We start from the raw sequence: 12,274 nt of genomic DNA on the forward strand, positions 1-12,274 counted from the left end.
CACGAAGGGGGCATTGGAATTGCATTCGGAAGGTAAGACGGAGACTCCGTGTTAAAAATGTGTTTAGCATAGATGTAGACTGGTTGTATAGGACGGTATTTATTGGTGCATTATTACTATTCTTCCTTAGTGAATCTTGTGATTGACATCGCCTTTCAACATTCATGGTCCAGACACGCTACCTTGTTGTGAGTAATTGTTTTCACACTAACATTTAACCTTTTTGGGCTAAAAACAAAGGCACACGAATATAACTCCTTTCACCTTTATAGGTATGACGGTGTTTGTTTGGATTTATGAGAGAATCTTCTTGTTCCATCTGAGTATTGGAGGTACACATTATAATCTGTTCAGGTGTACCACTTGGTGAGGGTTGCCTTTTGATCACAGTGGTTTGTGTTTAATGGTAGATAGATATGGAGCACCTTTTAGAATTTTTACCTTCTAGAGTTTTTATCTTCCTGGTGATTGGAGTCTAATACTAAAACACTGTTTCATTTTCATTTTCATTTTTTTTTATATCTATTTTTTACTTACACTTTGGATCTTCTTAAATTGGGAAACCTTTCCTAGAACACACCTATTTTGGTATACATGGCGTTTTTGAGCATGCAAAAACCCAAAGCAACATGAACCATATTGAATGCATTCTAGAAATATTTTATTCCTTTATTGTAACTAAGGCCAATGTACGTTCTCATTGTAGATTCGCAATCTGACTGACTCCGTGAAGTTTCAACTATATATGTGGATATTTGTATACGTGATTTCCCCTGACGAAGGGTTCGGGATGAACCAGAAATGCATTGGGTTGTTCATGAACTGATTATGAACACTTGTTTTGATAATCAATAATTGATACATATATTTTAACACTGAGAAATGAATCAGATGATGTTGACATGTATCATTGTTTTAAGCTTTAACCTGATTTATGATTAAGTTGGAGGTTTTTTGATTACTTTGGAATATATGCATTTGTCTAATAAATTGCAAAACGTTTGCTAAAAACTCTAGGCCTAGTGCCTTCAGGCTGTGCATTGCTTATCAGTCATGGGTTCTCCCTAGACTCATTTATAAGTAATTTTCCCGGGGGATAGGTACTTTCTCCCATAGCACTGAACGCCAAAAGTGATTACATTGTATTAACTCATTTACAGAAACTAAGATAATACAGGAGTGCAGATCCACCCACATTTACATATCTAATAGACTGGCTTTTAGCTTCAGGAGAGCCCCCGGAAGATCTTGATTGGGCCCATAGTAAACTGCACATACAAATGGAGTACTACCCACTAATATTGCAGCCACCAACCACCTCCCAGACTGATCTGTCTCAAACTTCTCCACTCTGATCCCAGCATTAGCTCTGATCACTATTGCCACTCCTCTTGTGCTACCTTTCTGGTCCGAGCACAGAATATCCTGGACCCACCGAAGCCTACCAAAGGCTGACTTGCAATCTTGTGCCTCTAGATGAGTCTCCTCAAGTAATCAGATATGGGCCCCGGAACTATTCAGATATTCATTCACCCTGGACACCTTACTCCTATCCCTCAGCCCGTTAACATTCCAACTGATGATCTTAATCTTACTGGAAATACTGGTCATCTCAATGTTACAAAGGATGAATCACATCCGACTCCCGTCCCAAAAAAGATATTTTTCTTCATTTTCATAGTTATACGAGGAATAATTTTTTCCCTTTTTACCCCTACCCCCCAACAGCCCACCCACCTCCCATGAGGAACCCCCCCCACCTGCTTTGGCGATCTTATCGCCGATCGGGAGCTCATAGATCTGGTCAGGATCACCCCCCAGAATGAATAATGGGCAACTATGAGTACTGTGAATTGTAGATTATATTTCCCTTTTTATATATTTTTTTTATTTTTCCCCCATGCATATATATATTTTTTCCTTTTTTCCCCCTATTAAGTGAGTATATTTTTTTTTTAAGATGTAGCTATAAATTCAAGTTGTGCTACATTAAGTGCAGTAAAGAGAGAGGAGAAAAGTAGAAGACGCTCCACTGAGAGCTTTCTTTCATTAGAATGAGAAAAGTATCGACTTCTTGTGGGGAGAAAAAATTGTGAGTTTTGTTCTTCCACACCACTTTTAAGAAGGTCGGAAATTTAATTTGTATCTGTGCGCCCATACTTCTCAGATCAGGCATTATACTCCCCAGCTCCCACTGCCCCTGCGCTGTAACTTAGCCTGCGTCTGAGCAAATTAGATATTTTGTAGAGTTAATATGAAGTGAGGTGTCGGTCAGTGCTCTCCCTAATATTAACTCCTTAATATCAAAAGTGTGGAAGTTAACTAAAACTTTCCTGGGAGCCTTCCTGTCGGTATGCAATCTGAACGGATCCCTATGGTCTATCTTTGTAATATTAAAAAGAATTTGATATAGTTCTCTTTGGTACATTGAGTCTATTGGTTTAGATTTAAGGTCTCTCATTCGTTGATGCTAGATGCGTCATATTTACAGTATGACGCATCATGTCGCAAGGAGTTTCAGATACGTCAGTATTTCTGACGTATCTGTAGGCGCAAAAATGATGCATTGCTGGATTGTGTCACGAAATTGACGCAGCTCCAGCAATGGGTAATTTCAGATGGGCAAGCCTCATTTCAAATGTGCCTGCGTCAGTCTTATGCCTGCTGTGAGGCAGACGTAAGATATTGACGCATTTGCGTCCTAGAAGTGGCGCAGTGAAATCTCATAGATTTCACTGAGTCACTTCTATGAGGCTTACTTGCTTTGGAACGCCCACCCTGCATACATTATACCTGGCGCAGGTATAATGTGGCACAGGGGTTTACAAAGTGACGCATCTACCTAGATGCATCACTTTGTAAATATAACCAACACTGCACATTTCTTACGCCGCTGGTGCGTCACAAAAAGTGACACACCGGCAACGCAAAAGTGACGCAAGGGCTCATAAATAAGCCCCTGTGGCTGTAAAGGAAAGATGAGGTGTGTCCAGGGAGACTTCAAACCCCCTGATGATCACCTGCCACACCACCTCATGCTGTCAGATAGCCACCTGTCAATGTGGCAATGAAAGGTGAAATAAACTGACTACCTGCTCCTGGAGAGGTTTTGGCACATTTCGATTGCAGGGAAGCCTAAGAGGGAAGAGAACTACCAGCAGGCCCCACTGATCCTGGACAGGGCAGTGCCAAGGAACCGGTGAGAGCTGAGGCTGTCCCACTGACAGTGTCCATGCCCGAATCACTAAACCATGGAGTACAAAAGAAACAAGTAAATTTAAATCACGGCATTTGATTTAGGTGAAAACAATACTACCCAAATTTTAAACATCTAGGTTTATTCCATCTTTCATTATTTTGTTGCATCCTCATGACAGAATTCATTAAATTCCACTCGAAATAGAAATTTGTTTCACAACATACTGGCGAGAATATGCTTTGGACAATTAGAGTAAGACGTTTACTTTTTTCATATATATTTAATGAATGTTTTTTAAGCTTACACATATTGATTCACTTACATCAGGACATATAAACCAACTTTGGATCGGCTATGAGAACCAAAACTATACCTCTCGTCCCTCAGGGTTTGTCTACTTTAATAAACCCTGTTTAATACACCCTGTTTAAGATGATGAGAACTAAGATCAACATTTTTCGTTTGGATACTTTGCTTACTTCTGTATTCGATAAGAGTAAATCTTAGACTAACTTCATTTAGTCATTCTTCCAGTAGAAACTCTACAAGGAGTCGATTGCCAAATATCAGGTTGGCAATCTTGATGTTTCAATAAATCTCCAGTGTCCTGCAAACACTGTTTTTTTAACCATAATTACTGAATTTTTGACCTTCAAATTATAGTAGTAATCAACCAGATTTTTTCTAGACTACAATCTAAACACACATTTTGGATCATTATAGGTTGTATTGATTCAGCTACCAACCATTAATAAGACCAGTGATGGAAATATTACAAGTAAGATTTCACTATTAAACCAACTAACACAAAGGTGAAGGACCTATCCCATGAAAATTGGTGATGTATTTCTCTTTCTTTCCAATTCTGGGTCACTCTGTGGCATAAATGGTCTTTATTTTTTTCACAAACATTATTGAATTTAATTTGACTTTTTCACAAATATTTTGGGTGTCTTTTCAATTGTTTTGTCAAGGTCCATCTAATAAATAATATGTTGCATTTGTAAATAGTTATTTTGCCAAAGGGTCCGTATTCTTCCTCGGAATCTCAATGTCCTCAAGATGGTCTTATAGATGAATCACACTAGACTGAAACGTCGACATGTCAACTCATTTTGTCCATTCTACCAATTAACCTATATGTTTATGAAAACGATGTCAAATATTTAAGCCGTTTTCATTAGGATTGATTTTGAGGTGTGTTTACTACATTGGTGAAGATGATTAATTAATTTATAATCTTTAGTCTCAATCACCTATGTATCTAAGAGGTATCTGTGTACACTTCGATTTATTACTGAAATTAAAATTTGTACAAAAAAGAAATACACCCTATTTTGTTTCTTCTGTTTAAATGATTAATTTATTACTAAGTTACTTCATTATTTTTTAGTCTAAATTGTTTTGCCAGGATGCTAATTTGAAGGCATCCATAAGCATTAACTAAAGGAAAGCAATTGATGTTTAAATGATATCCCTTGTAGGCTCCTTTACCTGATACAGTGCACGAGTGATTAGGCAGTGGCTTCTCAGCGTTCTTGCAGTGGCCTAGACGTGTCACACATGCAGCCTCAGTGCAGATCACACGCAGTCCTTTTGGAACCCAACTAATGAGCCTCTATTAAAGCGAGAGATGGATTCGACACTGTCCCACTGACGGATGCCAGGAGCTACGAGGGCTGAAGAGTTGTGACTTCAACAGATTGCAGCATGCCAAGACTGTTATCAAGGAGTCAAGCAGCACCACCAATGTACGCTTTGCGATGGACTACGACACCGCTCCTGATGCACCCTTTTTTTAACTGGTCCACACCAACCACAAATCCTCTGGAGCATCAGCAGAGTAGACCAACTCCACACAATGGAAATGACTACAGCCGGCCTGAAGCCAGAAGGTTTTGAATGTCCTTGAACCAGTGTACATCTCCTTTCTCAGGCATGGTAAAGTATTAATGAGAGCAGAGATGTCCAGTTACAGCCAGTATCATCCGACCGTGCGTCCACTGCTGTCCTGCTGAGTGACTCTAGAGACTGATGGACTATGCGATATCAGGTTTGTTTTGTTTTGGTTCCGATAGGTTGGACTCTGTGACCTTTCTTTTGGATTTCGGGGGGATGAAGGGCCCGATTCACAGAATGAACTTACTACTTTTGGCATTCACAGAATGCACTTACTACTTTTGGTATTCACAGAATGAACTTACTCATTTTGGTATTCACAGAAGTTAGGACTCCTAACTTTAGGACTCCTAAATGCCTTCTGTGAATACCGAAAGTCTGAAAATTACGATGTTTCTCAATTTGGTAGTAGTAAAGTTAGGAGTCTAACTTTACTACTACTAAATTGAGAAAAATCCTAATTTTAAGACTTTCGGTATTCACCGAAGGCATTTAGGAGTCCTAAAGTTAGGAGTCCTAACTTTACTACTACTAAATTGAGAAAAATCGTAATTTTAAGACTTTCGGTATTCACAGAAGGCATTTAGGCATCCTAAAGTTAGTAGTCCTAACTTTACTACTACTAAATTGAGAAAAATCCTAATGTTAAGACTTTCGGTATTCACAGAAGGCATTTAGGAGTCCTAACTTTACTACTACTAAATTGAGAAAAATCGTAATTTTAAGACTTTCGGTATTCACAGAAGGCATTTAGGCGTCCTAAAGTTAGTAGTCCTAACTTTACTACTACTAAATTGAGAAAAATCCTAATTTTAAGCCTTTCGGTATTCACAGAAGGCATTTAGGAGTCCTAAAGTTAGTAGTCCTAACTTCTGTGAATACCGAAATGTGTAAGTTCATCCTGTGAATACGAAAAGTAGTAAGTGCATTCTGTGAATGCCAAAAGTAGTAAGTTCATTCTGTGAATCGGGCCCGAAGTGTCCAGCTGGACATGTTATGCATCAGCCCTTCCAAAGGGGCAGTGCCAAGACCCACCCTACACCCATCCAACACAGGCTCTACCGGTCAATAGACCCTACTATTAAAAGGGGTTGGCTGGACGTGCCTTATGCCAATAACATACATACAAAGTTTAACAACAATTGCCAAGTTGGGATGCACCCTCTTTGGAACTTCACCCAATTCTTGTTTGAATATTTCAACATAGCTCTCTTCTGTCAGCTAAGCAAACTTCTGTAGAGTTGTAGTTACAATTGCCATTGATGTGGTCACTGCTCTGTGCAGTCTGCTGATATGCAAAGGATTTGAAGACCCTGGAGGAACAACAACAAACACTGGCAATGCCAATAAGTCTCGCCTATGCAAGAGCTATTGGCTTTGGCAATGTGTTTTAGCAATGTTGTATACCAGTGTGGCTACTGTGCAGCATAGCTAAATATTAGTGGTGTGGTGCGGCATGGAGTACACTTGAGTGGGGTAGGTGGGGTAGAGTGGAATGGAATGGATTTGTGTAGCATGGAGTGGGGTGGACTGTGGTAGCGTGGAGTGGTATGGGTTGGTTTAGAGTATTGTGGCATGTGGTAGATTGAGGTAACATGGAGTGGGGTAGACTTGTTTATAGTGAAGTGGGGTAGTTTAGGGTAGTGTGGAGTGGAGTAGATTGTAGTGGGTACATTGGGGTACAGTGAGTTAGAATGGAGCGGGGTTGATTTGGGTGGACGGTATTGGTGAAGAGTTGGGTAGATTGAGTGGAGAAGAGAGGGGTAGATTGGTGTGGGGTCAGGTAGATTGTACTAGAGTGGGGTAGATTGTAGTAGAGTGAAGTGGATTGGAGTGGAATGGAGTGGTTAGATATGAGTGGAGTGGGGTAAAAGTTGGTGGATTGGGGTAGATAAGAGTAGTTTGAGTGGACTGCATTAGATAGGAGTTCGGTAGATCAGGTTAGATTGGGGTAGAGTGGTGCGAGGTATATTGGGATACATTGGAATGGAGTAGATTGGTAAAGAGTGGAGTAGGGTGCATTGGATTAGTTTGGAGTGGAGTGGGGTGGGGTGGGTGGAGAAGGGTAGACTAGAGTGAAATGGGGTATTTGGAGTGGGGTAGATTGGGTAGATTAAAGTAGAATGGAAATGGAGTGAGATAGGTCATAGTGGGGATAGATTGAATTGGACAGGGGTACATTGAGTGCAGTAGATTGGATGTATTAGTAGGGTAGAGTGGAATGGAGTGGAGTGGAGTGGGGTAGACTGGGGTAAATTGGAGTGGGGCGTTTGGGGTAGAGGGGGTAGGTTAGAGTGAGGTGTGTGGAGTGGAATGGAATGTAGTGCAGTAGATTGAAGTAAAGTATATTGTAGAGGAGTAGATTGGGCTATATTGGAGTGCAGAAGATTGGGGAGGAGTAGGTTAGATTGGAGAGGAATGTGGAAGATTGGAGTGGTTTAGACTGAAGTGGAGTGGGGCACATTGGAGTAGAGTGGAGCATGGTATATTGAGAGAGTGGAGTAGAGGGACGTGGGCTAGATTGGAGGGAAAAACAGTGGGGTTGATTGGGTAGATTGGAGTAGGGTGAAGTGGAATAGGGGAGATTGGGGTAGAGTGGAGTAGGGAAGATTGGAGTGGGGTAAATTGGAGTAGCATAGAGCAGGGTATATAGAAATAGAGTGGAGTGGGGTAGATTGAAGTGGAGAAAAGTGGGGTAGATTTGAGTGGAGTAGAGATGGGTAGACTGGAGTGGAAAGGAGTGGGGTGGGGTAGATAAGGGTGAAGTGGAGTACAGTGGAGTGGAGTAGATTGGGTGGATTTGAATAGATTGGGGATGAGAGTATGGTAGATAAGTATGGTAGATTGCAGTGGAGTGGGGTAGACTGTAGTGAAGTGGAGTGGGGTAGACTGTAGTGAAGTGGAGTGGGGTAGATTGGGTTGGGGTACATTGAAGTAGAGTGAGATAGAATGGAGTGGAGGGGTGTAGAGAGGAGGGGCGTAGAGTGAAGGGGTATAAAGTAAAGTAGTAAGCCGTGTCGTAGAGTGTCTTACAGTGGAGTGTCGTGGACTGGAGTGGAATGGCATGACATTGAGTGGCATGGCATAGAGTGGAAGGGCATAGAGTGGAGCAGAGTGTGGTAGAGTGAAGAAGTCTAGATTTTGGTGGAGAATAGTGTAAAGTAGAGTGATGTTGTGTGGAATATACATGGTGTGGTAGTGCACTTCTATTATAGACAAACCATTTCCAATTGAAAATTAAAAATGGGCATTACATTTGCATAGACATTTTGTTTTGTTACACACAAATGATAATGTATTTAAACATTTGTTTCCACCACCCTTCAGAATTACAAAAAAGTACTTCATTTCTACTGTTCTCATTCTGATATATCAGCACAGTTAATTTTTATTGTGTGCTAGAAAGTACACCATATTACAGCCTATCCTCTCGCATAGGAACTCAATAGGAAGATTGTCACATACATTCTTTTGCTTTGAAAGTAGCAAAATAAAAGCAAACACCAAGTTCCTTTAGAATACAAAGACTGAAATTTGACATCTGTCTTATTTGACCTCTGTCTTTGAATGTACAGCAAATGAGACAAGATAAGAACAAGATTTAAAGGCCTGTTTACAGATAGCGAGTACTTATGTGAGATACAAATTCAAGCTGGAAAACCTAAACCAAGAAGCAAATGAAAAGTCAGCTAGGAAAGATACACTCTGTAGAGTGGCTCAACAAAAAGAAAAAAATGGGTCCCAAAAGTGTGAGCAGTGCAAGGACACAAGTACTTGGGCCATGCTCTAGGGGAGGGTGACTTCGCAAAAAGAGGGAAGTGCAGGCCGCAGAAGTGACCAGCAGGAAGCGAGTAATTGAGAGTGGCTTTGAAGCCCACCAATGGTAACTAATTGGAAGGCTCCAAGCCTACTAACAGTAAACAATTTATCTTAAAGAGACCTAAAAATGTATGGCCCAAATTCTGGCACTCTCAGAACTTCACACTGCATTTATCCTCAACTCTTTGTCGTGCTATTGTGGATACCCATCCACTTCCTGAAATCACCGACTCCCAGAGGCAACTCAGTTTGCAGTATTGGCTTAGATTATATTTCATGAAGAACAAAAACACTTATGAAATAGGGACATGTTCAGTTTAACGTGAAATAAAATGTGTGAAATTATCAGTGAATGCATAATTGACTTGGATTACCTGAAGGTTTGATGCACTCATTGTTGAGAAAGAAATCATAGTGTTGTCTTGTAAAGTTAAGGATAAGAAAGATAGGGCCTTGTTGGCGCCCATTTTAAAGTCAGTTTTGCTGAGCACCCAACGCACATAGAGCCCTGACTCACTACATTCACAATCATATAATCTCAATATTCTGTCTCGCTCTCTCACTGGCAGCAAAGCCAGACATCCCATTAGTGTTGTTAAAGGAGGGCTGCAACTGTCTTGCACAGTTTACACAGCATACATAACCTGCCAATAAGCAGTTAATCAGGATCCAGATTCATGGTGCCATAAGAATGAGTGCCAGTGGGGACCATTGGCTACCATAGTAAAAAACATCATCCTCTTTGGCAACTTACCATACAACAGCTGACTAGTTTTACTACCATAGTGTGTGGCTTAAGTGACAGAGAATATGCTTATGCAAAAATATCAAACCATTAAACAAACAGATCTGAGGATATAAAACTGACTTGAAAGTCTCGAAGAGCAATCCACATCCAGAATCTGCCTAACAGACTGAATTGAGGAGACTGCACTAAACCATGGCTCAGAAGGTGTTCTTTGGTCTGGCTCTGGTCCTTATTATAGGAGTCATGCTTTTGAATGTACAGCCTGCTGAATCTGCCCCAGGTAATGTATAATCAATGTATCCACATTCTGTAGATTAGCCAACATGAATATAAGGTTCATCAGAGCAAATCTGTAGGCTGACCCACAATTTCTGGGGAGAAAAGTGAACACAAAGATGATTAGGGAAGAACAGAATAGGATTTTGGTTTTGTTTTCACAAAATGTATTCCTTCATTTTGTCCATGTGGTTCATGGGTCGAAAAGTGTTTATTCCAAGGTAGCTCACATCTGGAGGGTCTTTGATTTAATATGTCTTCGAAAGAGTTAGCAAAATAAAACTATGTTTAGGGGATAGTCTGGGCAAATGCAAAGACATTTGAACACTCTAATAAATGATTTACGCTAGTAGCTCTGTCATGTTCCAAAAATGAAATCTATATCAAGCCTTTATTGTGACATTGACTGAACGACCTTTCTGAAAAACTCTAAGTTCTTCATTCTTAAAAGTGGTTTAAATTGTGCAATTATTGATGGCAACTAGAGTTGCGAAATGTTGGGCTAAAATATCAAAGTGTGAAATTCGAAAAAGGCAGTTATAGGTGCACAGCAGACGCATGCCCTCAAGTGTGGTGAAATACAATGCACTGCACTGGGGATGGGGATGTGAATAGCAGGAGTGGAGGTAATGAGGCAACAGAAACTATACTGTTCACTCTTCAAACTTTATTAAATGATCAGTCATGAGCAATGTATGTGTCTATGGTACTTGTAGAGCAGGAACCTTGTCAAAAAAGCAGCAGAGTACTCTTCTGGGTCAAAGGTAAAGATATAATGACCAAGTGATTGGAGAGGAGCTGGTATGGAGGGGGACTATTAGTGCCCCGTGATCAATGGATTTGACTCCATGCCATTACTGCAACTAGGTACAGAACGCTATCTCCCTGAGTTGTGTAAATGCATTGCTGTTATTTAGTCATTCACATTTAATCTCTCTGTGCGGACGGTTAAGGGTGGACTTCACAAAACAAAGTCCGGTAGCGTCCTTACCCACCAATTTGAGTAGAAAACGTATAACTTAGCCAATGAGCTTAATTTTAAAACAGAGTCCCCTTTACCTAAAACTCTGCTTTAAGCAAATTATAGCTGAAGGCAGAGATTGCTCTCTCTAAGTCTTCACAATTGTATTATTCTTAGTTTAAATGGATGAAGTGGTAAAGAGAATAGATATGCTGGGGAAAGTGATGAGAAAGAGAATGGTACCATTACCCAGTACAAAACAATGAGACTAGGTCCTTCGCTTAGCTCATTTCCTGTAATCTGTTCCATATGAAACGCAGTAAATTCCACAGCTCCAGTTCTCTCAACATGGCGTCAACGAGTGCCACACGTGCGCTCTATCATCTTAAAAGGATGCTGGCTCTCTAGCTCATTATGTACCCTCAGTGGTGAAGCTATAATAGAGCAGTAGTGTTGGAAGGCTCCTATTCTGTCAGCTGAAGCGGGACATTGAGACTGCTGCTGGTCTGTGCTGATCAGACAGAGGCTCTCATACCAGCTGCACTTGTCAGAACAGGACATCCAGTAAGGGTCCACAGGCAGAGTTACTTAAGCCACTGCTTCTTCTTGGGGGTTCTAGTCCACAACTGTATTCTTTGTGCAGGCGGTCTACCTCATAAGGACTGAAACCCCAAGGAATTTCTCATCTTTCAAGGAAAGGTGATGTAGGGTGGAGTGAATCATACTAACCGCAGGACCAGCACTTCTCACCACGAACAACTGCAATTACTATAATGACCAACACATACCTTATGCCCTGTGTGTCATTTTCATTTTCTCTCTTTATCCATCGTCTGAATATACATGCCCACTCACTCATCCTATCTTCTCCTACACCCCTCTGTCAATTCTCTTCCACTCATTTGGTGATTCTGCATGTTATGTCACTTGTGTGATTATCTCCTGCTGTCCTACCTTTGAGCATGTGGCGACTGGCACACAGTCACTCTCACTCTCCTCATCTGAAAATTAACATTATACAGTGATAAACCTGCTCTGGCATGTGTAGTTGGGTCCATTATACCTCCTTTAGTGAATGTCTCAGTGAGTTCAACCCCACCCTTCTTTTCCATCGGTGGCACATCACAGTGTCTGCTTTTATAGTTTTCCTTTGGGGGCAATGAGGACTATTCACATTTGGATCAACCTGAATGCTCACCAAGCCCCTGCAATTCCCGTACATGGTTAATACAAGTATTCAATATGCAAAATGTGTGCCCACCACCTAGCATTCATAAGCTTGCATTCAAACCTTACAGTCACGAATAAATTACTATTTGCTATTGCGTGAGTTGACTACAGCTGATAATGCACGCATGTTGATTTTCAGTAT

General features: G+C 40.8%; 1 long non-coding RNA gene across 1 annotated transcript in view; it reads left to right on the plus strand.

Moving 5' to 3' along the window:
* Nucleotides 1–9,797: 9,797 nt before the first annotated feature.
* Nucleotides 9,798–12,274, plus strand: part of LOC147698920 (uncharacterized) — a 56,249-nt gene continuing 53,772 nt past the window's right edge. The window contains exon 1 of the long non-coding RNA XR_015299387.1: nucleotides 9,798–9,945. This is a non-coding gene — a long non-coding RNA (uncharacterized LOC147698920). The remainder of the gene's footprint in view (nucleotides 9,946–12,274) is intronic.

Source organism: Lissotriton vulgaris, chromosome 8 (genome assembly GCF_964263255.1).
Source record: "Lissotriton vulgaris chromosome 8, aLisVul1.2, whole genome shotgun sequence".
NCBI lineage: Eukaryota > Metazoa > Chordata > Amphibia > Caudata > Salamandridae > Lissotriton > Lissotriton vulgaris.